At 39.3% G+C, this 27,293-nt stretch overlaps 1 long non-coding RNA gene across 1 annotated transcript in view; it reads left to right on the top strand.

Moving 5' to 3' along the window:
• Positions 1–14,758, top strand: part of LOC137442165 (uncharacterized) — a 38,948-nt gene extending 24,190 nt beyond the window's left edge. Inside the window, exon 7 of the long non-coding RNA XR_010987598.1 lies at positions 14,626–14,758. This is a non-coding gene — a long non-coding RNA (uncharacterized lncRNA). The remainder of the gene's footprint in view (positions 1–14,625) is intronic.
• The last annotated feature ends 12,535 nt before the right edge of the window (positions 14,759–27,293 follow it).

The following is a 27,293-nucleotide window of genomic DNA, read 5'->3' as shown; positions in this document are numbered from 1 at the left end:
GTGCTTTTGCCTCCCTAATTTTCTTCCTGCAAGACCTAGCAACATCCTTAAATTTTTCATGGGTTGCCTCACCTTTCTTCCAAAGATGATACACCCTCTTCTTTTCCCTTAGTTCTATTAGAAGTTCATCACCCATCCAGGCTGGTCGTCTGCCCCGGCGGCTCATCTTCTGGCACATTGGCACAGCCTGTCCCAGCGCCTTCAAGAGTTCTTCCTTGAAGCAGGTCCAGCTCTCCTAGACCCCTTTATTTTTAAGAGCTTTATCCCAGGGAACCCTCTGAATTAGTTCCTTGAGTAACCTGAAGTCTGCCCTCCGTAAGTCCAGAGTGGAGGCCTGCTTGCAACCCCTCATAGCTTGACAAAATACTGAAAATTCAATTATCTTATGGTCACTGGACCCAAAACACCCTCTGACCACCACATCACCCACCAGCCCTTCCCTATTGGTGAAGAGGAGATCAAGTATAGCCTTACCCCTGATAGGCTCATGCAGCACCTGGGATAAGAAGCTGTCTTCCATGCACTCTAAGAACCTCCTAGACTGTCTCCTCTCTGCTGTGTTGAGATACCAGCAGATGTCAGGTGGGTTGAAGTCTCCCATAAGAATAAGGTCAGCCTTAAGCTGCCTATAGAATGCTTCATCAACATCTTCTTCCTGGTTGGGTGTTCTATAACAGACTCGAACCAGGATGTCTGCCCTGCCGGTCTTCCCTCTAATTCTTACCCACAAGCACTCAACCCGATCGTCCCTAATCTCCATCTCAATGGCATCTAGTGCCTTCCTGATGTACAGGGCCACCTCTCCACCCCTTCTTCCTTGCCTGTCTCTCCTGAAGAGCCTGTAGCTGTCAATTGCATGGCTCCAGTCATGTGAGTCGTCCCACCACGTCTCTGTGATGGCAACTACATCATAACTTTCCTGCTGCAACAAGGCTTCCAGCTCCCCTTGTTTGTTACCTATGCTTTGTGCATTAGTATACATACACTGCAGCTAAGGTGCTGGTTTCACCTCTGGCTCTAGCTTATCACCCCCAGACTCCTGCCTGAGGGGACTAGTTTCAGCCCCTTCCCCCTTCGAAACTAGTTTAAAGCCCTGTCAATGAGACCTGCCAATTCCCTTCCCAGAATCTTTTTACCTTTGGGGGACAGGCCATTCTCATATACTGTGACCTTTCCCCTCCTCTGGGATAGATGTACTCCATCTGTTGCCAGCTGACCTGGTGCAGTAGAAAGTTCTCCAAGATCAAAAAACGCAAAATTCTTTTGACTGCACCAGCCTCTAAGCCACTTGTTGACTATAGCTGCTGACCTGTTCCTTATGGTATTCCCTCCTGCAACTAAGGGTATTGATGAAAAAATTATTTGTGCACCTGACCCCTCAACCAGATCTCCCAGGACCCTGAAGTAATTTTTGATAGCCCTGGGAGTTCTGGTTGCAACATCATCATTCCCTAACTGCATAACTAGTAAGGGATAGTAGTCAGAGGGCTGCACCAGTCTAGGCAGCCTTCTGGTAACATCATTAACTTGGGCTCCTGGCAGACAACAGAGTTCCCTATGAGATGGGTCAGGCCGACATATGGGGCCCTCCGTTCCCCTCAGAAGGGAATCACCAATAACAATTACCCTCCTCTTTTTTTGAGGGAACAGGTCCTGATGCCAGGGGAAGGCTGTTTAAACTTAGGCTGCTTTGCCTTAGGCTGTTTAACCTTAGGCTGTTTAACCTTAGGCTGTTTAGTCTCAGGGAAAACCCCAGATGGTGTGTCCTCCGCCATCAGGATCACCTCACCCTCGACCTCCAGTGCCCCATACTTGTTTTCCAAGAGCAGCGGGGAAGGTGAGGGGAGGCAAGGACGTTTTACTTTGTACCTTTTGAGAGGAATTCTACCCTAGGTTGCTTTTACTATGAGCTAAAGAGCAATCCAGACTTGCACTGGATTCCATTAAAAGCCTGGAGTGTGAATATCAGGTAAATGCCTGGTATGTATATAAATATATAAATGTATATGTGTACCACAGCCTTCCAGTGTTAAGTGAATGAAATTGTGTGACCTTCTGTGTAAACCATCTACCTACCTGCTTGTCCAGATCAAAGTCACAGGTAATCAAAGAACTGAGCTCCCTTTTCAGCTCTGTTAAATTATTAAAGGAATTTTCTACCTAACCCGTTTTCAGTAACATAATCCATGACACTGTAGTTTAAAATCAATAGCTCATTGGTTAGGACTGAAAAATGTAACGGGACATTTGAACATTACTGGAAATGACTGAATCCTTATGCAGTACTTCATCAGTTGAAATTACTGTTCGGTATTGGTGTTTTAGCTATGGTGTATTTATGCCTGAAATCTCAATAACAAGCCATGGAGGATATTAGAGGCCTAATTTCTCAAAGAAATGAACAAAAATAACCCCCCCCCCTTACTTTCCTAGAATATTCTAGTTTTTATCTTAAAAATGGACGTAATAGCACAATGCTTGCTGTCGTTACATTGTGCAGTAGGAGATTTCACAGAAAGGCAAATATCTGAGTGTTAAGTGAATTTCTGGGTAGAAGAAGATTCATGGGACCCTTGATTATTTGTCTGAAAACAAGAATGGCACTTAATCAGCTGTTAGAATAGTGAAAGGAGTTTTCAAGCTGTCATCATCAGAAACAAACCATCTACTAGAAACAACCTGAAAAACAAATGAAAGTGGTGAAGTAGCCAAACCTCAGAAGCATATCCAGTAAACAATTATTGTCAAAACACTTTTTAAGCTCTAAGTTAACTGCTGTCCGAATGGCTGACTAACTCCAATCCATATCCTGCCACACTTGTGGGGCAAACCCATGTGAGGTTTGACATGAGGGAAATTCTGCAGTGCCTTTCGCCATTTGGTACTCACAGAGTCTTGGATAAAAGATAGCATGGATTCTATTCCTTAGTATCAAAGTGATTTCTGGCTTTTTAAGTCAGTAGAAAAACCATGGGAATTGATATAAGGTACTATTAGATTGGCCCTGTGAATAGCAAATAACAGAATTTGTTTAGTTCTCTGCCCTTCTTGCATAAAGTGTATCTCTGTTGTAACCTGAGTTCTAAAACACTTTCTGAAGATGCCTCATACCCACCTACTGCAAAGCATTCTGTGTGACTCCAAAGCGGCTGCTGCTTATCTGGAAGTGGCTGAGGAAGATATTGCAACTTGTGGTCTCAAAATGTCCCTCTTAACCCTACAAAACAAATGTTTGCAGATGTAGAAAGCAAAGCTAGAAAGACTGGTCTAGCCAGGCTTTCTTTGCTAAACAGGTGTGAAGACTGGCAGGAAGGAGCATATTAAACTCCTATTCAGTTAAGTATAACTTTAAGCAAGTAATTTGTTATCCTTGATGTGTAAGGTTTTAGACAGCATCTTGTTGAGTTGAAACTTAAATCACACTCTGTTCAGGGAGTTTGTATATCAGGTCTGATAACTGGTATTTAACAGGTCTGCTAAAAAGGACTGTGGAAATGCCCAAAGTGGTCTATTTTAAAGTGTTTTTTTTTAATTTTATTCAATTTATGAATCTGAATAATTCTTCTATGTCTCTTACTTGCAAATGTCAAGGAATCAAAATAACATAGTGCACCTTGTAACTAATCTTTTAGCTGCGCTGAGATATTATTAGTATGGAGGGGTATGAAGAGAGACTGGGAGCAGCATTTAAGGAGTGAGCAAAGTATTTATTTTTTTTTAATGAGGCATGCTGTCTTATTCATCTTTGACCATTTCAAATGTGTTACATTCTTTTATTAAATCTTATTCCTCTTACTTAAAAAAAAAAAAGAAGTCCAAGGGGGTGCTTCTTGCTTTAACAATACCTATAGAATATGCTACATTTCACCTAAAGAAAATAAAAAGCCATTCTGCTTTCATCCCAAAAGACACCTTATTGAGAGTTGTAAATAGACTACACTCTCATATTCAAACTTGCAAGGAAGGTTTGTGTCACTTTCCTCAGTAAAAGACAATGTGCAGTTGTACTGTGTTCTGGGAGATACAGAAAAATGGGAGATGTCAGGAAAAATGAAGGTACACTGAGGTCTAGAATATAAGCATGTGCAAAATTAACTCTAATTTAAGGAACTTAATTATTACTGGACTTCGGCGGAGCCACTAACGTTTGTGTGGAACATTCATTTTTGTTATTAGTAGAGAAATGGTCTGATTACAGCCAAGACATTTTTCATGGTCTTCCTTACTTGCAAAGACTGGTAAGTAGCAACAGAGAGATCTGTGCTTACAGCTAGAGATTGTGGCTCTCCGCTTCATGTTATGGCTGCACAAAGGCATATCTTACTGGTTGAAATTTCCAGCCAGACCATTTCTCTACACTGTATCTGTTAAAAAACCTGCTTTTCTGCTCCAAATAGCCCCTTCACCACAGGAAGTTGTAATGTCATGTCTGTTTAAACTTAATCCATTTCCATATGAGCATTAAGATACTTGCTAAGAGACTTGCAGATTTCCTGGTGTCCATATTGTTTCTTTTTTGTTGTTGAAGACCCTAGAGAAGCCATAAGTAGGTGTAGCTAAACTATGTCAGTAATAATCCTAAAGCTCCCTAGTTACTTGGGAACACATGCTGGAGCACTTGAAAGCTGCAGAACTGGTGTGAGCAGCATATGTGAGAGACAGAAAAATAGTAGCATGATCCTGCTCATTGGACAGGCTTTCAAAGTTGGATGATACAGGAAATTACGGGGCCAGTCCATCATTGAGGCTGCTTGAAATCATGTGTTTGTCATGCAACTGGAATTTTGTGATCCTAAATCTCTTCTCAGGGCAGTGGAGTGGAGGCTGACACTATAGTGTCCTGTTACATAGTTTTTGTGTAGCCAGAGCAGTCAGCCAGCATGGGGCAAACCAGGTACAGTTCTCTCCTCAACTTCTGTGGATTTCATCCCTTTTCTTACCTCTCAAAGCAGTGTGATAGACAGCACAGGTGATGGGATTGCAATTAGGTTTTAAGTGGCAAAGATCAGACGTGCTATTGCAATTACTCATGTAGTTGCCTGTACTCTTATTTTTAAATAGTAAATATTTTTTCAAAACAAAACACTTCAGACAGGAGTTAAGTATCTCCTTTCCTCCACCTCATGACTGTGAATAGGGTGGACAGAGGTTGGACATGTGAACTGAAGTCCCTCCAAGGCAGAGAATTTTATCCAGGTTTTACATGTGATCTATGAGCATATCTGTTCTGTGAGAAGCATAATGTTTTGATTATATTTGCTAGCCAGGACTGGAAGATAGGAAGGTTGAACAATTGTCTAACTTATGCATCCAGACTGGACTTTGGTCCAGTTTAATTCACTGTGTTCTGGACATGTGATACCTGAGCAAATTGTTATGTACAAAGAACTGAAATTAATGCATCAGCTGCAATCTCTTATGTGCTTGCCAAGAATGGGGGCTGGCCGTGTAAAAAAGCATCTGTACGTGCAAACAGTCTTACCTGTCTTAAGAAGTGTGACCAGCAAGATGAGGGAAGTAATCCTCCCCTCTGCTCTCCTGAGACCCCACCTGGAGTTCTGTGTCCCGTTCTGGTGCTCCCAGCATAAGAAGGATATCAAACTGCTGGAGCAAGTCCAGAGGAGGGTTGTGAAGATGGTCAGAGTGCTGGAGCACTTCCCCTATGGGGGCAGGCTGAGAGAGCTGGGGCTGTTCAGCCAGAATAAAAGTAAGCTCCCAGGAGACCTTGTAGAAGCCTTACAGTACCTGAAAGGGGCCTACAAGAAAGCTGGGAAGGGACGTTTTTACAAGGGCTTATACTGATAGGATGAGAGGAAATGAATTGAAGTTTGAGGAAGGGACATTTAGGCAATAATTATTATCCTGGTGTCAAAAACTGCGCACCTGAAGGATGGCCAAGGGTCAGGTCCAGCCAGCATGGATTTAGGAGGGGCAGGTCCTGCCTCTCCAACCTGATCGCCTTCTATGATCAGGTGACCTGCCTGGTGGACATGGGGAGGCCTGTGGATGTGGTCTACCTGGACTTCAGCAGGGCCTTTGACACCATCCCCCATAGCAAACTGCTGTCTAAGCTGTCAGCTCGAGGCTTAGAACGCAACACTCTGTGCTGGGTTAGGAACTGGCTGGAGGGCCGAGCCCAGAGAGTGGTGGTGAATGGCGCCATGTCCAGCTGGCAGCCAGTCACCAGTGGCATCCCCCAGGGATCAGTGCTGGGCCCCATCCTCTTTAACATTTTCATTGATGATCTGGATGAGGGGGTTGAGTCAGTCATCAGCAAATTTGCAGATGACACCAAGTTAGGGGGAGATGTTAGTCAGTTAGAGGGTTGAAGGGCTCTGCAGAGGGACCTTGACCAACTAGACAGATGGGCAGAGTCCAATGGGATGTCATGTAACAAGTCCAAGTGCCGGGTGCTGCACTTTGGCCACAGCAACCCCATGCAGAGCTACAGGCTGGGGTCAGAGTGGCTGGAGAGCTGCCAAACGGAGAGGGACCTGGGGGTGCTGATCGACAGCCACCTAAACATAAGCCAGCAATGTGCCCAGGTGGCCAAGAGGGCAAATGGCTTCCTGACCTGTATTAGGAATGGTGTGGCCAGCAGGAGCAGGGAAGTCATTGTGCCCCTGTACTCTGCATTGGTTAAGCTGCACCTTGAGTACTGTGTCCAGTTCTGGGCCCCTCAGTTTAAGAAGGACATTGAGACACTTGAATATGTCCAGAAAAGGGCAGCAAGGCTGGTGAGAGGCCTTGAACACAAGCCCTATGAGGAGAGGCTGAGGGAGCTGGGATTGTTTAGCCTGGAGAAGAGGAGGCTCAGGGGTGACCTCATTGCCCTCTATAACTACCTGAAAGGTGGTTGTAGCCAGGAAGGGGTTGGTCTCTTCTCCCAGGCAACCAGCACCAGAACAAGGGGACACAGTCTCAAGCTGTGCCAGGGGAAGTTTAGGCTCGAGGTGAGGAGAAAGTTCTTCACTGAGCGAGTCATTAGTCATTGGAATGGGCTGCCCGGGGAGGTGGTGGAGTCACCATCCCTGGAGGTGTTCAAGAGGAGATTAGATGTGGCACTTGGTACCATGGTCTAGTCATGGGGTCTGTGGTGACAGGTTGGACTCGATGATCCTTGAGGTCTCTTCCAACCTTGGTGATACTGTGATACTGTAACACATTAGAATGAAATTCCTTGCAGTGAGAGTGGTGAAACACTGGAACAGGTTGCCCAGGGAGGTCATCGATGCACCCTCCCTGAAGGGGTTAAAGGCCAGGCTGAATGAGGCCTTGAGGACTCTGGTATAGTGGAGGATATCCTGCCAGTGCTGGGGAGTTAGAACTAGATGATCTTCAAGGTCCCTTCTAACTCAAACCATTCCATGAATCTATGAATCTTTCACTGTTGGAGGAGGTATTGTTGATTAATGTTAAAAAATGTTCAAAAATCATAAAAGAATGTTAAAAATCGTGAAGTCATGCGTGAAGTTTTTTGTTTGCGTGTTAGGGACTTAGAAGCAGTAAAGAAAGACAGTTTCTGGTGGAAAAATTAAATTTGTGTAGCATCCAACTGCTTTCAAGGCTGGAAAGCTGTTGGTAGGTGGATTGAGGTTTTACATGAAAAGCTCTGTGAGGATTGAGCAGTCATGATCGTGCTGTCAGGAACTGATAATTGGACAGCTGTGCTAATGAACTTTTTCAGCTTCCAATAACTAAACTACCTAATATCCTCTACTGTAATACATAACATAGATGGATGGCCTTGAATGCTTTTCTATCTAGTTCTGGACATCTGCCTCTTACTAATTTCCCACTAGAAACTTCTCTTTGATGTTTAGACATTTAAATACTTTAAATTGCCTGACTATCAATGAATCAAACCAAGATATAATAGTAGTTGTCACACAAGAGGCATGCTTATGGCAAACAAGCCAATATTTTTGTTGTGTCTGAAGAGGGTACCAACATCATACATTGACTATGACACTGAATGTACTACACAGCCTCTTTGTTTCTGTGTTCAGTAGTCCACAAAATTATGATGATGGTACGTATTATGCATGACTGTTGAAAGAATTAATTCATTAATGTTTGCAAAGAACTTTGAGATCCTCTAGTAGAAGGTACTAAACAATTGCTAAGTGTTAATTTATTATTCTTTATTATCAGATTCAGGAGGACATGTAGTATAAATCTTTTAAAAACAAACAAAAAAGCTAATCAGGAGTCTCTTATTCACACTGTCAAAGCTCATAATGACAAAGCTGATCTTGTTTGTGAAAGTACAAAGAAAATAACCCATGCTACTTGGTATGTTGAAGCAGCAATTAGCACACATTGTAGGGAGAAGTGGAGCTAGACCAGAAATGAGCCTTGATGAGCCTAATTGCCTTTAATTATCCTTAAACTTTTTCTTGTTGTCTGTCTTATGAAGGCAGAAGAAACCCTGTAGCTCTAAAAGGAAATAAGGCTTGGTTTTGTTTTCATCTTTTAAAGAGGGACATAATAGCCACCATGGAAACATGTTCTTAATCAACGACATTAAAATCCTAGCTGCTCTGCTTCTCTTGAAATTGCCTAGCTTCATTATTATCAGGGGGAACAGGAGGGGAAGGGGTTTAATCACTATTTAGCTTTTCTTAGTAAATTAAAATATTAATTACAGTACACATTATTTTATCCTTGCTTAAGCTATTTGTAAGTATTAGTGAATGAGAGCTCACTTCATGTTGGAGTAATTTATTCTCAAACTATTCACAGTTACTTTTTCATTTCCTTTTAAAAAATCATCAGGGCATGAAATTCTGTCTTCTGAGAGCAAGAAAAGCTGTCTGTTTTTGGGAGGTGGTGGTGTGGTGTGTGTGTGTCTTCGTGATAACTGTATTATTAAAGGTGCCTTTTTGAAAAACTAAAATGCTATTACTTCAGCATAGTGAAATGATATGGGAAGTTGAGCAAAGAAAAGCCAGGCACCTCCAGACTAATGGACAGATGTTTCTCTTTTGTTCATATTTATGTGTTATGCAGTAATCAGCCTAATTTTTTTCAGTTCACAGAATAATGAAAAAGGAAGGAGCAGGCTTTTGGTAAAAGGAACTATTACAGCAAATCCATGGCCACTGCAAATCTACGCTTCTCATAGCTTTAGTAATATTAGTGAAGTTAGTTTAGTTGATGGAACTCAGAAATAGGGTGGGATTAGAATGATGATTTATAAAACAAGGAAGATCAGCACTGTTACAGATCTTTTGTGAACATCACACACCTTTTCTTGGTGCCTCCATGCCACTTAACTCTTCACTGTGAACATTTTGCTGTTAAATTTCATAACAAAGAACATTTGCAAAAAGGGAACAAACTAAACAATGCCTCTGCATCAAATTGTGGCTCAGTAAAGTTTTTTAAATTAAAATGTATGCTGGCATAAATCAGTATAAGTCTATTAACAGTAATGAAGTTATGTTGATTTATAATAACTGCAGATATAATTAAGTCATCTGTTGAAGTAGTTTCTGTAGAATTATATGGAAGGCTGTAGGAAACACATAACACTATGTCAAACAGTCCCATATGCATTGCTGGCATTGCTATAGGTCACTGGACAATAGAGAGAGAAAACCAAAAGCGTATTACTGTTTTCCACTGAACAGAGATTGGTGGCATTCTTTATGGTTGTCTTGCAAAGTTTGTGGATATTGCTGGAAAAAGCAGGGCATGACTGTAAATAACTGTGAGAGCATTTAGCCTCTATTGAGAAATCCTTCCTCCTATTCACTGCATTTTGAGCATTTGAAGGTGTTTAAGACATATGTGGACTCATTTGACTAAACCAAATTACCAAAATTGAATCTATTGATATACAGAGGGGGAAAAAACCAGTATAAATGTGGCCTTTTGTTTGCTTGGGTTTTTTTGGGAGTTTGTTTGGTTTGTTGTTTGGGTTTTTTTAACAGTCAAATAATCAATTAAGGGGAAAAAAAAAAAAAAAAGTGAATTTTGCCAATGGCAACTTCCATTTTAGTTTAGTTCTACACCCAACCTCTTTTACCATCATGATCTCTTCCTCTCATCTTAAAGAACAAATACTTTAGAAGTTCAGGGTATATGTGCAGAAAGGGTCAACCAACCCAAACAACATTTTTAATTGTAGCCATGGGATATTAATCTCAGAAGATATGCCATGGGGTCAAAGGATTTTCTTTTCTTAATTGCATGAACTTTATACAGGCTTACTCCTAGACGTTCTTGCTGATCTATGTTGTTGATGTGGTCTGTCTCACTGGTGGGTATTTATTTTGTATGGCACCACATTTTCCTTCCCCATTGCTGTGCTTTTCGAGTCTTTTTCAGTTGTTCTCCTTATAGTTGATATTGTTCTTATGCTACAAGTAAATCTGAGAAAAGTATATTATGAACCCTGGCTATAGCACCTCTTGTGACAGAGGGGAATAAAGAATATGGCCATTTCTCATTCCTTCTCTCCTAGCTAAGCACAGACAAAGTTACCATTAGATGCCTGTGTATATACTTCCTCTCACCACATAAAATTTTCTTCTTTTGTATGTGGAGGTTCTTGGCCTCCACATGATGGGAAGGATTTCTTCCCAGCACCCAGACCTTTGGCATCATTTTCTTTCAAGTTTCTAATAAATTTGTGACCAAGGAGATAAAGCTGGGACTGTATTCCAAGAAAGTGATTATTTGGAGTGGTAGAATGCTAAATATTGCCCATCTTGGAGGCTTTGAGGATTTGGCCCACACTGTAGGATATTAAACTACTTTTGGAATTATTTCTTCTTTCTATGTTCAAATTAATTTCCTTTATTGTAAATAAGTGAGAAATTTTCACCCTGACAAGCAGTTCAGTTTAATTTTTGTTTTCCATGGTGCATATCTACTAACAACAGTATCATGTGGGCTTGGTCTAAAGACTATTCTTCTTTGTACTTGGGTTGTCATTTTAAAAGAGTTCATTGTGTTAAAGCTACTCAGAGACCAGATGCTTTTTATCATAGTTGCTTTCCCCTAACATTCTGTATGTATATCTTTGTACAGAGATTTACAGAGGTGGGTTAAACCCATACAACTTTGCTATTGCCTTTATAATTGCCTTCCCTCCTAGGTTTCCTGGAGTAACTCATGTAAATTCCTAGATGAACTAAGAAATTAAATCCTTACTAGTAAAATTTCTATAATATCTGCTTGAGGATGATGAATTGGTGGTTTTATGTAAGATCATGTACATCTTGTGCACAGATGTTTGACCTTTCCTTTAAACATGTGTTACTTGTGTATTTAGTGAGGAATGGGGTTGTCTTTCTGCAAGAAGTTGATCAGGCTCTTTGAAAGCTTTGTTTATGCTTCTCTGTGGCAGAATCAATGCAAAAGAGCAAATGATTGCTGCTATTTGCCCCTTTACCTGTGTCAGCACAATTCTCTATAAGCTGAAAGAAATCCAGGAATTAGAAAGCTTTTTAGGGGTAGAAGGGAAAAAAGTTAATAGGAACCATATTAGTATAGCTGCTCTATGTGTAGCTTTTTATTTGCTCTGTAATCTTTGCTTGCTGTATGGGAGGCAGAAGGGAGAATTTAGTCCTGAAATCAGGTTTAGGAACTGAACTGCCACAGAGTTCAGTTTGGATTGAAAGGCAGAAGAGGCTGTTTTCACAAAGGCAAAATACTGCATCAGTCCCTCAATGGTCCTGTTGATTTCACAGCCTCTGTAGAGCTCTTAGCTCCTCGTGTTCTCAAAGGTACAACTTCATCTTTCTGGGAATCTTGACTTTGAAGGAGAGGTTTGTTGTGATGCCCAGCTCAGACGAGACTTGGTTTCCCAGCCCCTGGGAGAGAGTACCTGATCTAGGATCGAGTAGCTTGTTCTACAAATGCAGAAATGTGAAAAAAGCAGCAGATTCTGCTGAACTCCTGGGGATCCTCTTGGTGTAGAGGTTTGGTTTTGGTTTGGTTTCAAAATCCGTAAGCTTGATATATGAGTGCTTAAAACTAAATACAACTTACTTTGAATCTAGGAAGCCTAGAAAAATATGAAGAGATCTTCCAGACCTAAGTAGCTATCTTATGCTGCTATCAAGGTCTGCATTCTTCTGCAACAGTTATTTATTTTACTATGTTCATCTCTGTTGCTTAAAAAGACTGCAGTTTGCCCCACTGCTGTGAGGAGAAGCATGCTGAAGATAAAAGTAGACTCATAGACAGACGATGTGAGGTCAGCCACAGTGGGATCTGGTGTCAACCTCTAAATTTGATCAGAGTCAAGCCCTTGACTTTTCACTTGAGTGTGCTTTTCAGTTCTGGAAAATCTCATGTCCAGCAACTACTTGAAAGTAAAATCAGGAAATACACCTGTCTTGTTCAAGACAAAGAGAAGACAAGAGTCTCATAGGTTCTTACTGACTTGAACTGAATTGCAGTTAAACAATAACAACATTTAGGGACAGCAAAACAATTTTTTAACTTGGCATACCTATGACAACACAATCTTCAGACTAACCCTCACTAAGTTCAGAGCATCTGAAGAAAGGCTGTGTTACCATAGTTTAACAGGTAGTTCTGGTAGTAATTTAATTTGTGTGCATAGTGAAGATGAGAAAGACTAAGAATGCTTCTTTTGAGTGGAACTGTTTAGTAATATCCTTATTTAGCAATTACTTACAGTGAGTGGACCAAAAAAGCCCAACAGACAAGATCTGTCCTTGTCTACTCTGTGATAATACATCTCATTCACAGCAAGCTCAGGACTCTTCTCACATAAAATAGTATTTTGTTTCTCCTGAGAATGTTTTCATGATGAAGTGGTAATTCTTTCAAAAAGATTTTAAAATTGGTTAACATTTGATAGTAAAAAATCTCAGGTTGACGTTGTGAAGTCTTAAAAGCCTTTGCAATTCCATAAGCACACAAATAAAATCATGTTACACCGTGAGGCTCTACAAAGATAACTAAGATAGTTCTTCTGTGAGAAACAGTGCACTGTGTGTAGAATGGTCCTTTGCCAAAAGAAATTTTGTTCCTCATCCAATTTGCTAAGCCCATCCAGCAGTATGCCTATACCTAGAAATTCACTGTTTAATTCAGAGGTAACTATTATGGAAATGCAGTGTGCAAGATATACTTGTCCTGGGAACATTCTCCTCACATGGCAGTTACATTAATCATCTTCGTTCCTTCAGTGTCTGCAACTGTAGAGAACCTGTGATGTGCACCTTAGGAATAAGTATGGAGAAATGGAAAATAGTCTATATTAATATATAAGAAATGGTTAAATAGCATTCAAGGAAGCCTGACTCAAGACAAAACTTGGGTATATGAGAGTGAATGTTTTCCAATAATACAATTTTGCAAAGTTTTAATTTGCATTTTGAGTGCTACCAACCATGGAAGCTTCTGTTCCAGGAAGGATCAAGCTGGAAACTGTAACGCTCAGCCAAACAACAGCTCAGTAGTGAAAGCAGAAGCCTTTATTCAGGAAACTATTGAGCTGGTATCTTAAAATGTGAAATCTTATTTCTGAAACTGCTTATAAATCACCACCCATGGCCTCTAAAGAGCAATTTTGTCTTGTATGTTATGCTATACTTTTGTTTATGCTAATTTGAACTGTCCTCATTTTGATCTTTGCCCTATTTATCTCCTTCATCTCTTTCATTGCTTAGCAGCAAGCTTGTGTTTTATGTGCAGAATAACTGCTAGTCCTGTGTCAAGAGCCTATATGTGGTTTATGTACTGCTGAATTTCACTTAATTGTATTGAACTGAAGGTGACTTGAAAGCTGCCTACACTTATAGCTGCTATCAACATGGAATGAACATCACCTCTCTGGCAATTCTGTATGGCCAGTTGTGAGTAAGAATTAGTGTACCACTGCTGCAAAACAGATTCTCAGACCACAGCATTTCCTGCCAGAGAGGCTGCTGACAAGCTGATATCACCTAAGTAATTTGGAAATGTATGGACTCAGGACTGAAAGCTACCTTCTGTTGTTGGATATTTACTTTTTTCCTGGGGGAAAACAAAACACAGTAAATCCAAAGGTGTGATTTTATATATATATAAAAAGAAAATTGAGCCAGATATATTTTGATGTATTCCTTAAAGTGTCATGTAAATTGCAAACACAGTTCCTAAGTCTCTATCACAGAATGTTTTTAGCATGAATGGACACATTCCTTCAGAAGTGAAGTAGCCCTGTTGAAAAACCTTGCTGAAGACCAGCCTCCTATCTGCTCCCTGGCAATGATTTTATAGTTCCTACCACCTGTAAAATTGAAGGATCAGCTTTTATCTAGCTGTACAATTACCTGGGGAAAAGGAATCTTCAATTACAGCTGAAAGTAGATTTATTTTTATCATTTGACACAAGTTCAAGAAGTCCAATGTCAGTGTAGTCCAACCCCTTCTTTTACAGTTGGATTTGACATCACAGGATTTTATTTTATTTTTAATAAACTTAGTAACAACACTTTCCAGATAGGTTTTCATCTTCCTTGCCAATTTGATGCTGTCAACAATGAATGCCAAGTAATCAATAGTCCTGACCTAGGATTTACTTTGCAGCCCAAGATTGCCTTTAAAAATTGTCAGGTCACACTTTTCCCTTTTTATTTTTTTTTTTCCTCCCAGCACAATAATGGATAAAATTGTAGGATAAAAGAGGAAAATAGAGACAAAAACTGAGACACACAAGATATAAGCAGAATTAAATTCCATCTTCTTCGATAGTGACAATAGCACACCTCCCTTTATGATGAAGAACAAAGGTGGAGACCAACCCAATGCTTCCAGCTTGTTCTCTTAGCAACAGGAGAACCAAAACTTCAGATGCTTGCTTGTGATTGAGGAAGACTCTACTGGCACAAGTAACATGAATCTGTATGCAAATTAAGGAAGATGCAAGAGGAACACCACATTTTTTCCTTCCCATCTGTTCCTGAACTTCAAAAGTACAGGCAAGTGCATTGATGGAGGATTATTTTTCATACCCAAACTCTGTAGATGAAAATGTTTATTACCAGACTAGAATGATTTGGGTCTTTTTTTCTGAGTAGGCAAATGATAAGATTTTGAGTCACTCTAAAACATTTATTTCCCTTTTTTCACCAGGACTTCAGAAAGCAAGTGTTTGGTTTGTACCACTTTTCATACATTCTCCATCACTACTCTTTAAGATTCCATTTCTGTGTGTACCAGACCTTTTGCAGATGATAGTGGCTAAGGATATGGATAACAAAAGAGCTGCTGATGTTTTGAGAAAAAAGACTGGTAATTTAAAAGAGATGCAAGATGTGAATTTATTTTTGATGCTGAACTGTAATATGTTTTTAACAGTTGCTCAGCATTTGTTTGGTATGGTATGGCATCTGTATAGTAGCTGCTTTATGCCTTTAAGAATACATGTGGTTGAAACAAAGGTGAGGATTCATAAGTCACAGTATTTCCAATTTAAACTGCAGAGTTAAATACAAATATAAGAGGATTATTATCTCCTTGCTTGGTAGAATGATAATGCTTTGAATATAAAATAGCAAAGGTTATAATATCTCACTCTTTTTTTCTGCTAAACCTCTTCATAAGGTTGTGTATCTGTAACAGGGAAAAGTCTGAGAGGCGAGGAGTTTTAAGATGAGGTTAAATGATTGAAAGTGTTGTGAATCTTCTGAGAACTGAGAGCTTCACGAACACAGCTACATGTTTTACTAATGCCTTCAAATCAGCAGAAGTGCAAGTCCTTAACTTTGCCTATAATTTTGCTGTGATTAGTATTAAATATTGTATGGTTTTAAGGATCATGGCCTCAACTAATAAATATGGAAGCATTCTACACTTCTGTATTCTGTTTAAAGGAATTAGACATGTAACAGCAATTTCTCTGTCTTTTAGAATGATCCCGTGAAGTCCCATCCGGGATGCTCTCTGGACAGATGTCTTTGCTCAGTGTCTGAAATGACATTAGATACTGTTGTTTAAGTACAGAATTATTCTCATTGTTTATTGCTTAACTGCTGCTTTTGTCTTACAGAGGCAGAGAATTCTCCGATGTAATTAGATGGCCCAGGAGATTTGCCCTATGAGTGCAAATCTAAGTTGTGGCTTTTTCCAGCTGTTCCTGAAGCTTACAAACAGCTTGGTGGAAAGCAGCTTCTCCAAAAGGAACCTGCACCATAAGACTCTTCTCCCATTTGCCATTGGTGCTTATGCTGGTCCATTCTTTTTGTGCAAAAAGACTTTGCCCCGTAACCTTTGCTCTAGAACATCTTGCAGGAAACTTAATTATTTGAATCTTTCCTCAGACAAATTGCTCCAGGGTAGGGAACATGTGCAGTGAAACAAACTAAGCATTAATAACAGTGTCTGCCTCATAATGCTGGAAAAGTATTTAAAATAAAAATGTTGAGGGAGATTTTTCATGTATATGAAGACTGTTTTCCTAAGTGTCTTAACTTCTGAGTTACAGCACCAAGGGAACATTAAATTTATCTTTATTATGTAGGTTTAGTACAGCAGAATAACTGTGATTTTGAACCTCCATAGAAGCTTGAAGAAGCATATGAAAAAAAAGAGTTTGCCTCATATTTCAATAAAGGGGTTAAAACAGAATTAAAAATTGGGTTTAGAAATGGAAACACAACTGCAATGCATTTTGTATTAATTCTCTTTTTAGAGGAGTTCCAGAACTTGGACATTGGTCAAAAAAGAAATGCTGGTATAGCAAAAAATAAAGGGGAAAGTATGACACATTAAAATCAGTTATAAATTCATGTAGCATGCTTCATTTATTATTTATTTATTTCATATTTAAATAATCATTAAAAATCTCTACAAGGCTAATGTTACATAGTTGCCTGATTATTTTCCTAAATTTGAGCCAAGTTATTATAATTCCTAATTAATAGTGCCACAATATTTTATCAGGACTGCAATAATGATTCAGGCAGGAATTTGGCATATAGTTTCCATTGCTGTAAATATTTTAAAGATATTTAGCTACCTAAAGGCACTTTTTAAAATGTACCTTTTCTATTTTGGCATTCCACCAAAATCTCAGTCAAAGAGATGCCTTTTACAGTCTGTTAGAAGGTCACTAAATTTCAGTTTATTTTAGAATGAAGAACTGTTAGAAAAGCTTTGTGCATTATTCTTTGGACATAGAACAACAATGTAAAAGTTTTGCAGGAAAAGGTATGAGTAGTAGTTAGCATTGTCAGGACTGTAGACTAGATGCTTCCAAAAAATGTGTATTTTAATTTTCCACCTTAATTTCACAAGTATTAACCTCAGAATCACAGAATGTGGGTATTAGATTCGTGTAGCTATTGTGAAACCTCTTCTCAAAACAAAAATGTAACAATTGTTTCTAGGTAGATCTTTTCAAAGCTGAACTAGAATTTGTATTCACAAACATAAACTGGAGCTTTTATTATATTGATGCTAATGCTTATTAGAATATTGGTTTATTTTAAAATATACTACATTAGTTACACTTTAAAATCAGAATGGATTGATTCTAAAATATACCAAACTGGTATTGGTTTATTTTAAAATATACTAGATTAGATCCAATAAATATTTCTGGCAGCTCTTTGTTCTTCACATCACAGAAGGGGGATCTGTTTTGGATCCTTCCTTCATTGCCATTATGTCTTCATGCTCAAACATCTCACTGGACAAATACTTGTGTTTAGCATGTCATCAAAATGCTTACCCTTCTTACCCAATACATTCCAATTCTTTTTTTGGATAGCAGGTGGGGGGTGGGTAGAATTTTTTGGTTGGTTGGTTTTGTGTGTTTGGTTTGGGTTGGATTTTTGTAGTTGTCTGTTTGGTTGATTGATTATTTGTTTCCTAGTTTTCTTTTTCTCTATATTGTTCTGCACTTTTTTGTTTCTCTGTGCTTGTCCTGCTCCCTTTCGGTCCATTTTTAGTTTCCATGTTAGCTCAGTGTGTGCACTTGACTTTCTTCATGTAATATTGCAGTCATAGTGAATAATCTGAAAGGACAGACCTGTGAGATTCCTGTCCTTTCTTCATCTTAATTTTAGGCTATTTTGGGAAAAGAATGGTGTCTGTTGGTTTTACTTCTTATTTTCTCCTGAGTGCAGATGACCCATTGTAAGAGAAAACAATGAACCATTCCCTACTACTGAGCGCTGCAGAAGTCAGCCTATGAAAATGAACAAACTGATTCTCTGTCCTTTACCGCGATTTCTACTATCCTGTTCTTTATTGAATTAAATATGTTAATGAAAGACTTATGTAGCAGCTAAGAAGGAGTTGGCTGCCATTTATCAATTAATTACCCATGAAAACTGACATTATATGGTGGTAATAATCGTACCCATGGTATTAGGCATATGCTACATAAAAATGCATTCACCTTGAAATAATACGGGCAAATCATCTTGTAACCTACAAAAGGTAATCCTAAACTCTGCAGGACTGAAATTTGTCTCTGAGTGGTCTGTGAATAGATTGCAGAATATTTTTGTTTGTTTGTTTGTTTGTTTGTTTGTTCAAGTTTTGGGTGACCAAACTAGTTGAGGTCCCTTTAATTCTGAGATCAGCAATTTCTCTCTTCTCAGACCTTACATTCATAAAGTTTAATATTTCTTTGGGGAGAGGAGGGCAGGGTAGCAAGGCTTTGTGGCAAATGAAGAAAAATGAAGGCCGAGAGGTGATCTTATTGATGTCTATAAACGTCTGAGGGGTGGGTGTCAAGACAAAGGTGACAGTCTTTCTTGATGGTATAGGAGCAACTGGTATAAGCAGGAAAACAGGAAGTTCCACTTCAAAATGATGAGGCACTTCTTTACTATTAGGGTGACAGAACACTGGAACAGGCTACCCAGAAAGGTTGTGAAATCTACTTCCCTGGAGACTATCAAAACCTGCCTGGATGTGCTCCTGTGTGGCCTGCCCTAAGTGATCCTGCTTTGGAAGGGGGGGTTGGACTAGATGATTTCTAGAGGTCCCTTCCAATCCCTTCCAACCCTTAATATTCTATGAAGCTGAAAGACAAGTTAAAGTTACATTGGTGGAACTTGTATCGACTTTGATAGACTTCAAAGGTTAATTTCAATGGCAGTAGAATGAAGGCCCAGGCTAATACAATGATAGCTAAAGGCATTTTATTGTGAGGGGGAAAAGGAGTCTATGCAGCTGCTAGATCACAAGTAGTTTTCTGAGCTTCAAGTCACTTGTGCTAAATGAAACACTGCTACAACAGGAGCTCAGAGATAACATGGTACAAAACAGAAATAGATTTCTGTCTGGTAACACTCTCCCTGGTTATTTTTTTCTGGCTAGGGAATGAATATGAAAACTTGGAAAGAAAGCAGCTGTGGTATACAAGTACAGCAATCTAACTTAGAGGTTGTATAAAATATGCTGATATGCCTGCCCTCTCCTCTTAAGAGTCCCAATTACTGAAAATATACTTGAACTCCCTCTATGTTAACGACATTTAGCCTTCTTGCAATGCTGTAAGACACCAGATTGTTGGGTATTTTTGGTAAAGTCATTGACTTGATGACCTTTTCTTGTTACAAAGACTGAAACAAATACTGAGATGGCCAGCTCTTGGAGTGCCAGACAATGAATGAAAATTATAGCACATCATTGTTTGTGTTTAGGTTGTCAATATCTATTGTCTTTTCCTACAGAGAAACATATAGTCATTTCCAAGAAGGCTCACAGCTGACACTTGTAGATGAGGTATAATGAGTAACAAATAAGAATACAATTAAATTGAAGTAGTAGGAGCAGTATGATGACCTAAAGCCTGTTTAAATCAAAAGCAATATGCTTGTTAACTGCAATTGTGTTTAGAGTCTTGGAAAGATGATGGAAGGAAAAAAATCCCAGATGACACTTCAGTTTTTATAGATCAACTTACATGATCTTTCTGTAGGCATTGTGGAGAATTCATGAGTGACTTCTTGTCCTGAAGGGACAAAAAACCTCAAAAACACCCTGAATGGGGCAGGAGCCAGCAGGTCTGATTTTTTGGGGAAATTGCCCACATTGCCTAAGCTTGTCTGAACATGCCCTAGGGTCCAAGTGGGCCAGCTGTGTGAGCATTTAGCCACATTTAGAGAAAACTCATTCTATAGGTTAAAGTGTCAGGTTTTTATCTCTTAATCTTTGTTGTCTCTGGCCATCATTGTCTCAGGAAATCTATAAATAACCTTTATTAGAATAAACCAAACCAGGTTGGAAGAGACCTTCAAGATCATCGTGTCCAACCCATCAACCAATCCAACCCACCCAAACAGCTAACCCATGGCACCAAGTACCCCATCAAGTCTCCTTCAGAACACCTTCAATGACGGTGACTCCACCACCTCCCCGGGCAGCCCATTCCATAGCGCAATCACTCTTTCTGTATAGAACTTCTTCCTAACATCCAACCTGAACCTTCCCTGGTGCAGCCTGAGACTGTGTCCTCTTGTTCTGGTACTGGGTGCCTGGGAGAAGAGACCATCATCTGCCTGTCTACAACCTCCCTTCAGGTAGTTGTAGAGAGTGATAAAGTCACCCCTGAGTCTCCTCTTCTCCAGGCTGAGCAACCCCAGCTCCCTCAGTCTTTCCTCATAGGGCTTGTGTTCCAAACCCCTCACCAATTTTGTTGCTCTTCTCTGGACTCGTTCCAGCAAGTCAACATCCTTCCTAAACTTAGGGGCCCAGAACTGGACACAGTACTTGAGGTGTGGCTGCCTTGCAATTGTCCAAACTCTGGGAGAAGTCACAAGTCTTGCTTGGAATCTGAGCTATGCTTCAGTTTACCCAGACAAGACTGCAAGATCCCTCACTGTATAGCATTGTAAAGCCCAGGAGCAGAACAGATGTGTCTTGCCTGGCTGAGAGATCAACCCAGGAGGAGCCAAGAGTTCCTGGGACAGTTTTGTTTTATTGGAAGAAGCAACAAGTACCTCTGTGAAGATTGCAGCTGAAGAACCTCTCCAAATAGGAAAAAACTACAATGCCTTTGGAGATAAACCCTGTGTGTGTTACAGCGACAAGCTGCAGAAGCCAACAGAAAGTGAAACTGTGTTCCTGCAGCTTTTACGTGGTCAACGCCATTTGCGTTTTTTTCAAACCCCCATGCATGCTGCGTGGTACGACAATCATCTGATTTTTATAAGCATCTGTTAAAGATCTGTTGCTCTAGAGGATTCTAGCGTTCCCCCTCCCTTGTGGGCAATCGCCACCATATTGCCAATGTTCTCTTTTTTCTTTACAGTTTGAATTGCTGTTTGTTGTTTCTGGATTTTCGCTCATATTGATTAAATTGTTACATATTCCTGCTAGTGAAATATCTATTCCACAACCAAATATTTCGAACCAGTAAATAGGTTTTATTAATATTTTCCAAGGGATTTTTATTAATAACATTATTAATATTTTTATTAATCATTCCACCTATTGAATATTAATAACCTCCATATAATCATAACACTTGTGTCAGCAGTTAACTTTTGTTGTGGTTTAGTTAGATTTCCATACAGTTATTCATCATGGTGTCTCATATGCATAAGTAAAAAGTTTTTATTAGCCCCTTACCCAAACTTCCAGTGAAAGACAAAACACTTTAATATGAATGTATAGTATAAAGTATTATATATTTGTAGTTTAAAATGTTTCTCTCTTCAACTTTAACCTGTAGATTAATAAATGAAAAATAAATGCACCAAATTGCAACACATTATGCTCTGGCATTCATTTCAGAGTCAGAAATATTTGGATGAAGCTATAAAGGTACAAGTTGTGCCAGTATCTAAACAATACATTTATTCTAGCTTTATTGTTGTAGCATTTTACACCTCAAGTATATTACATGCTTCTGATCATAGGCTGTGCACCCTGTACTCTTTATAATTATGGCAATCCAACTAGTTGTTAGGGCTGAAAAAGGCAACTGCCACAGAAATCTGGAAAAGTGAATTAATTAATGCACTATTATGTAAGGGAGCACTGTCAAAGTTCCCATTTTATGTCAAGTTCAGAGATATGTTAAAATGCTGCCTTTTGGAAATAAATTAAAAAAAAAAAAAAAAAAAAAAGAAAAAAAGAAGTGTTCTTACTATTTCAACTACATTGACAAATACTCACTTCAGATTTTATTCCAAAGTCATGTATGTGTGTCTCATCAAAATCTGGGCTATAAATGGCGCTACCTCTGTATAGGCTACCTCCGTATAGTAGAACAGAGGTAGTAGCCTCTGTAAACAAGTCAACATGAAGAGAAGTGAGATGAGGGTATAGGTAAAGTGTAAAATAAGACACCATCACCTTTTTTGAGGAAGCTGTAGCAGTTCAGTTCTCAGATGGTTAGAATGTATGTTACATAAAATTTCAGATCTGGGGTATTAGCTAAAGGAAATATGTTGTGAGACTCATCACTAAAACAGGCACTCTGGTGGTCATTTTGTGTTGGGACCCAGGCAGAAGGTACTGGCAATGTATACTGGGCACGGACTTAAACCTGGACATGCCAAAAAGGTGAGTTTCCTAATCTTCATTATATCTCCATCTTTGTAAGAAGATTTTAGTCAGACCAGAGGAAGTGAACAACTGAATTTTGAGTGGTTTTTTTTGCTCTCTGTACTACTTTAAGAATACAGGGTTTAAGTCCCTACTGACAGTGAACATAGTTTATTTGTTTTTCAGAAGCTGGTTGGAGGCATGAGCTCCTCTAAAGACAAATGGCATGTCAGCAGCCAGTTATAGGAAAGAGAAAGGATTCAAAAAGCTTTGAATATCACAGTCAGCTACCTAGGGCTTATTTAATATCCTTTTATTTCAGCTTCTTTCAACATTTTAGTCTTTGCTCGTCACAATATAAGTGTTTCAGTTGAATACATTCACAAAATTATTATACAATAATTTCTGCCCTATTCCAATATAGAATGGATTACCTCTATGTCCTACTTGCCCTTTTACTCTTCTTCTCTTTCTATAAAACAAGTCTTCCAGTCAGTCTTTCCCTTTTCCTGTTTTGATCATCATCTTGTGATCTCCTTTAAGCTACTGTGAATAGGAACTGAAGATAAAATGTGTGCTTACAGGCAGTGTGTTTAAAACAGCTGTAGTTTCAGTGCTGGACCAACTCTCTGATTAGACAAGTGGAAAAGCTGTGGTGTATACTTGGTAATAAATGTCAGAGTGAAGAAATGGAAAAACATCCTACTAGAGTCAAGCAGTAACCAGGAAGCAAAAGAAGAACCTGTGTCAAAAAAAAACCCAAACAAAACCAACCACAAAGATTCCAGAGCAGAGCAGAAGTTCAAGGATGACAAAGAAAAGGATCATAGCCCTTTTGGTGAGTAAATACTTTTAGACAGGTATTGATCTTGGGGGGAAGGGGAGAGTGGGGGCTTGTGGAACAGTGTACACTCTCCATTGTTAAACACACTTATTGAGGATGAAGCACTCAGGAACAAAGATATAAGTAGTGAAGAGAAAACATTTTTTTCCAAGGTTGGAAAGCATTCTGGAAAATTGAAGCACAAAGTATGGTGGCTGGTATGCAGACCATTTAGAGAGCAGCCTGTCTGTGTTTTTGTAATGAAAGGAGACCTTGAAAACCATTCTATTCCTGATATATTTAATCACAAAAATGTGAAACTATTTTCTGTATCACATAATGGAAAAGGACTTAATTTTTATTGGAAGGAAAAGTTTATCTAAATTAGCTGGCAAACTTCTAGAATCTCACTAATTGCAAGTTTCAAATTCTCCCTGGGGCTGTTAAAGGTCAAGTTGGATGTGACCTTGATCAGGTGAGTCTACTTGAGAGGCATTCCTGCCCATGGTGGGGAGGTTGGAGTAGATGATCTCTAAGGTTCCTTCCAACCTAAGCCATTCTATGATTTTATGAAATTGCTGGAACTTGTAAATCAGTGTGTAAAGAAGCAAGCCGAACAAGACTAGCGTTATTTGAAGCATTTTCCAGATCCTCATTCTTTTGCTCCAAAGAAATATATTTTATATTTTCTTTTCCTGATAAATGTAAATCAAATATTTGCTGATTACCTTTCAATTTATTCATCATATACTATGGAAGCATTGAGGAACACACATAAAGAAGCAGAGTTGTTTGTTTTCACCAAGGCAACCAGGAGCTTTTCTGTGTGGATGTTTAATGAATGAATCAGTCTACTTTAGCACACAATTGCTTAGATCAATAATTATTCAAGAAACAATGCTGCCTTGGGAAAATCTATAGCTTAAAAAAAAACAAAAGAGCGAAAGAACTCTGGATGGGCTGAGTAACATTTTCAGGCAGGTATTTATCTCCAGATGAAGCTATTTTTCAGTAAAGTTTCTATTCTTTAGAAAATGCATTATTGGATGGTTAAAACCAAACCAGAATGTTAGTGTTTAGAGCCTGGAGTTCAGGGTGGCAGTGAAATATAGCATTAAGGGATGGTATTCTCAGATGTATAGCTGGGAAGATAGGTTTCAAGTATAAAGTCAAAGTGGCAATATGAACTGAATCTATGCATCTGTACTCCAGTGACAACTGTTACCATTACCAATATGAACAGATAGCAGGTTCTAATTAAAGTTGCAAACCAGAGGGAATAAGCATTAAGAAAGGAAAGAATAATTCCATGAATAAATCACACTTGATTTACTAGTTCACAAAAAAAAGGGTCTAAAAATTAGTATCTGAAATTACTTTAAATACAGCATCTATCAAACTACAGAATAATCAAGTCAACCTAATTAGAACACTTATAACTATAAGCAGCATGTAGCATGTTCTTATCTTGACGTGTGGAGACCAAGTAGTCCCTTAAGTGTCAGTTAATCTACAGCAAACTTTTGCTGAGATATAGAAGCAGCCCCTTTCAACAGCTACCTGCTTGCTTTAGATGTCAAACTATCCAGAATGTAGCTTTCTGTACTCTCTGCGTGACTATTTACAGCAACTTTGATGGGCACACCATGAGTTTTATCAGGTAATGTCTTCCGCAAATTACACATCACTTTGTGGGGCAGTTTTGTCCATAAACGTAGGTTAGCCTTCTTATGTATAGGTATCACTTTGACTTACACTTTTGTTTACTTACTCTTATTATTCATTCAGGCCAACAGCATTTCAATGTGAGGCAAACTTTTCTCTGCAGGTATAAAGCTTTTAAAAGTGGACATAGACCAGATCTCTTTAAGTGAAGCTGAGGAGTATGGTGCTGCACATATTACTAGCATCTCTGATTAGGTAGCACTGCCTTGCTGGTACTGATCAGGCCTGTTCTCAGGGAAACTTGGCATAGCTTCCCATAAATTACCTAGCCCAGTTTTCTAAGGTAAATGCCTAATCAACTTTCTTGTTAGGTGTATTGACCATTTTCTTCATTTTCGGTGGTTTTGTGAGTGTTAGGGGGGTTGATCCATTGAAATAACTTGTTTTGGTGAAATTTTTGAAAGTGTGCTTCGAAAATTTCAATGCATATTTGGAATAATACATTTCTAGACTGCTTTCTGCAAACAAATTGTGACCTGGTAGTGCTAGGCTATGTGGATAAATGAGTTTGAAGATTTAGAAGTGCTTCACTAAACTGAAGTATTTTGTCAAATTACCCAGATGGATGGACATCAGTGAGATTTTTCTGTCTTGCCTTGAAGGGGCAGCAGTTGGTGGTCATGGAAACAAGAGAAATGTGCAATGCCAAAATGAAACCTGTACCTCATTTGATTCATATTATCCTTTTATTTTCTTTGCTTCTCTAGTTGTATTCCCCTTCTGTCCCTTGCTTTTGAGAAAAAAGTCCTGGTTCAGACTCTTCCAGCAGTGCTTGGAAACCTTCAGTGTTGCATGTGTTTGTGTTTTGTCATGGAGACTACCCTCTCATCAGGAATTCTGGCTATGCTTGTTTCTTCAGGAAGTTTTTTAGCAGTAGCTTCACATTAAGCTACTCCTATCTGAGAGAAATAAAAGCCCAGGTCAGCATTTGCAGTAGTAACATGACTGTAACTCAGTGTAGACACTAAAAGAAGCAGGCTGCTGTCAGTAAGTCTTCAGTGGCACACTAATGGGCTAAGTACTCCAGTCAGCCCAGTTTTGATTGAGTTTCTTAGCTAATAGCTGTGCATGGGAACCCAGATCTGTGAGTACAACTTGGTATTGTGGTACCCACCTGTGGCTGTAGAGCATCTACCTACTACTGCAGGCCATGTGGCATGGCTGGTTCCACAAACATGGTGCTATGTGGCCTTTCAGTAACTTCACAGAGCCCCTCACATGTGCTATGTGTTATAAAAACCCATGGAGTTTTTGGATCTGCACGGGTGGACCCTTTCACAACACAAACAGTAAACTCATTGTGATCAGAGATTTCAGCTGCCATGTGATGGAAACAAAGAGCTGGGAGAAATTTTACAGCCTGTTTTCCATAGCAAAAGGATACAGGGATTTGGAAAGCCTCATAAAGGCAGCTCTTGCTTCAATGAGACAGCTGAAGTACAAGCAGATCAGTGGGTGCCGCAGGGCTTCGGTGGTGGCATTTACACTGCGAAGGTAGTCAGACTCACAGGGCTTATCTCTTATCTCCAGACAAATTGTAATTATTATCAGGACAGTAGCTCCAGCAGGGGATGGAAGAAGCCCCTTTGTAACCTAATTTCTGGATTATGGCATTCAGAGGCTGCACTGGTACACCTGAGGAGGCAGTGACACTGCCTGTGGTGCCTTGCTTGCCTTGGCTCACTGCTGTGACAATGTGGCTGCGTGTGCACAGTAACAAAACTTTGGATGACAAAATGTTTTTGGTGAGAGAAACATGTCTGCAAGATTAGGGCTAATTCTGCCCAGGATGTAATGCCTGTTTCACCTGTGGATGATGTAGCTTGGGATTTCAGTGCCTAAATTCCACCTAAGTGTCCCTTTGAACAGTGAAGTGTTTTTTGCGTCTGACATCCAGGAGCTCCACATTTAGGATATTAGGAAATGTTGCCAAGAGATGTAACTGCTGAGAGCAAGGAAATTGTGCATCTCTAACACATTAAGTCAATCATATAGCTACTGAGAGTAGTGGTTGCTGTAATTTATTTGGATTTAGGGAAAAAAAAATCCTTGTAAATATATTCCTACCAATAAGCTGTTAAAGCAAATCAATAGTGAGGAAGTAAGAGCTAAAGTAGCTATGCATTAGAAACTAGAAGGTGGAGCAGGTTTAAATAGCAAAATTTTGTTTTAAATCATGCCAAAATGCTAATGGTATAGTGCCCAAATAGCCTGTATTCAAAATGGTGCTACCTGAAAGAGGAGATGAACATGATACCTGAAA

The sequence above is a fragment of the Melanerpes formicivorus genome, unplaced genomic scaffold (genome assembly GCF_026170545.1).
Source record: "Melanerpes formicivorus ecotype bairdi unplaced genomic scaffold, bMelFor1.0.p_v2 SCAF_7, whole genome shotgun sequence".
NCBI classification, from domain to species: Eukaryota; Metazoa; Chordata; class Aves; order Piciformes; family Picidae; genus Melanerpes; species Melanerpes formicivorus.
This window is presented reverse-complemented; position numbering and strand designations above follow the sequence as displayed.